Source organism: Octopus bimaculoides, chromosome 18 (genome assembly GCF_001194135.2).
Source record: "Octopus bimaculoides isolate UCB-OBI-ISO-001 chromosome 18, ASM119413v2, whole genome shotgun sequence".
Lineage (NCBI taxonomy): Eukaryota > Metazoa > Mollusca > Cephalopoda > Octopoda > Octopodidae > Octopus > Octopus bimaculoides.
In genome coordinates this window covers 6,347,413-6,350,134 of record NC_068998.1, presented here as the reverse complement: position 1 = coordinate 6,350,134, position 2,722 = coordinate 6,347,413, and positions in this window count along the sequence as shown.

Genomic DNA, 2,722 nt, shown 5'->3' with positions numbered 1-2,722 from the left:
ATTTAGATTTAATTAAATTAGTATGTCTTCTTTATTTTCATTCACCGTCATTATATCATCATATTCTTCATCATCATCATCATCACCGTCGTCGTCGTCGTCATCATCATCATCATCATCATCATCTACTATACGATTTTTCTTTAAGTGTACTGCAGAAACCTGCAGAAATTTTTCTCATCAGGTTTCTTCACATTAAATTTCTTAGCACCTTCTTTACTGTTAATGATACATGGAGCAGACGTCCCTAGGTAGTTCGCCCAGAAATGTACCTAAGATACCACGCTACTCAATGTTCTTTCACGGAAACCTTATCTTCTTTAATCATTCCAAGCTGCAACGTTTGCAGTTTGACTAAGCTTTGTTGATGAGGTTTAATACGATCGGAATATTCAAGGGATTTTTGTCATAAAAATCAAAGATTAGGCTCTGTGTGTGCGAGCGAGTATCATCAGTGTGTTCGTGTGCACGCACGTGTATGGGATTACATAAGTGTGAACGACTGTGTGCGTGTGTGTGTGTATGTGTGTGTGTGTGTCTGTGTGTAATATGTTTGTGCATGTGGACTGCTGGTGATTTTTCCTTCCTTCTCTCCCTTTGGACTTTCTTGTTTTTCCTGTTTCCGATGAAGAGCTAGGCTCGAAACGTAAAACAACTACTCTCTTCTTTCTCCGAGCATCATACTAATGCATTTATTGTGCTACGTCCCCACGTTTGTCTGTTTTTTCTTTTCCTCTCCATTTTCTTGACTATATATATATATATATATATATATATATATACATTTATATATATATACATACATATATGTATGTATGTATGTATGTGTGTGTGTATGTATGTATGTATGTATGTATGTATGTCTGTATGTGGTAGCAGTAAACTCGTAACAGTAGGACAACTTGCTAAGCTCAGTAAGTCTATGCAAACGTTGAGAGTCCATGAATTTCCTGCGCATGAATTTATTTTCAGTGAGTAAGAAAAAAATGCACCGCACTGAGTCACCCTTTCAGCGCAATCAGTGATAAAAATGAGTCGCACAACAAAGGTCGAGGCAACCAGAAACCAAGTGCGTTTTTCTTTTTATACGCTTTTACCTTCTCCTCGAAGGAAGTTCTAACTAGAAATAGTTTTCTTTCACTTTCACATACTAGTTCATCCCCTAGCTGGGGCGCTAACCGGGACTACTAAACCGGATCAGAATAGATCTGAAAAGAATACATGTTAAGAAGTAATAACACACCTCTGAAGAACTTCCTTTTAAACTCATACCCAAGACAATTGTATACATACGTACATACATACATACAAACATATACATACATACATACATACATACATATATATATATATATATATATATATATATCCGTTTAATTTGTTTCGAGCGAATGCCTCAGAATGCGCTCTTAAAAGTTCTGCTTCCCATCGTCGGTTACCACTTGTAACTCCCATTTTCCAGTGTAATCCGTTGGCATTGTTATACATGTGGAACTCCTTTCAGCTTAGGATATATATAATAATAACGACAATGACTTGTGAATGGAAATTTATAGGCTTTATTAATACATCACAACGTATGTTTCTATACCCCACAGCTCTGTTTTGGATCATCTAAAATTGAGACGTGTACTAACATTGCAATGTGGCAAGCTTTAGACAATTGTGAAAAATATCTCCACAGAAAACCATCGGTTGCCTTGTTTACCCACAAATATTTATCTATGAATGCGGTGTTGGGTGTTGAACATTAATTCTTATTGTTTGATGTCAGAGTGTATATACTTTCCATTAGTAGCCTGCGAAACTTCAAGTAGGACAGAACCGTATCAAACGGTTTTAAGTAATTATAATAATAATGATAATGATAATATATATATAATGTATATATATATATATATATATATATATATATATATATATATACATATATATATATGTGTGTATGTATGCATGAATATATATATATACACACACACACATAAATGTATATATATATATATATATGTATGAATATATACACACACACACATACATATATCAGTCTGTCTGAAACATTGGTAAGTGTACATATAACTAGACAAAGAAGACATACTATGGCGCAGAAATGAAATCATTCCTGATTACCGATTATTGAATAGAAGCAATTCTCGCAGTCAAAAGTTGTCCCGGAACACGACGACTACGTCTCCTTCCAAACATACCTTGCACACAAGAACAAACACAGACACAAAAACCACAAAATAACTACAAAGGACCACAAATTGAATGTAACTCTCCATATTCATTTGCATTGCTTTGATTTTGAAAGTGTACTATAAAGCAATGCATAAGAAAACAGTTATTTAATCGACATATACACGAACACATACAAGAACATACGACATGTGAGCATACACTTTACGTACACCCAGGCACACATATTTACATAGATACATACATGCACACACGCACGCATAAACACATATTATACAAGAGAAGGCACGTGGCTTAATAATTATGAAATGCTTAGCGGTATTTCGTGTCTGTACGTTCTGAGTTCAAATTCCGCCGAGGTCGACTTTGTCTTTCATCCTTTCGGGGTCTATAAATTAAGTACCTGTTTCGTGGTGAGTCGATCTAATCGACTGGCTCCCTCACCAGTCGGGCTTTGTGCCTAGAGTAGAAAAGATTTTAATAATGTTATGTGTGTTTGTTTGTGTGTGTGTGTGTGTGTGTGTGT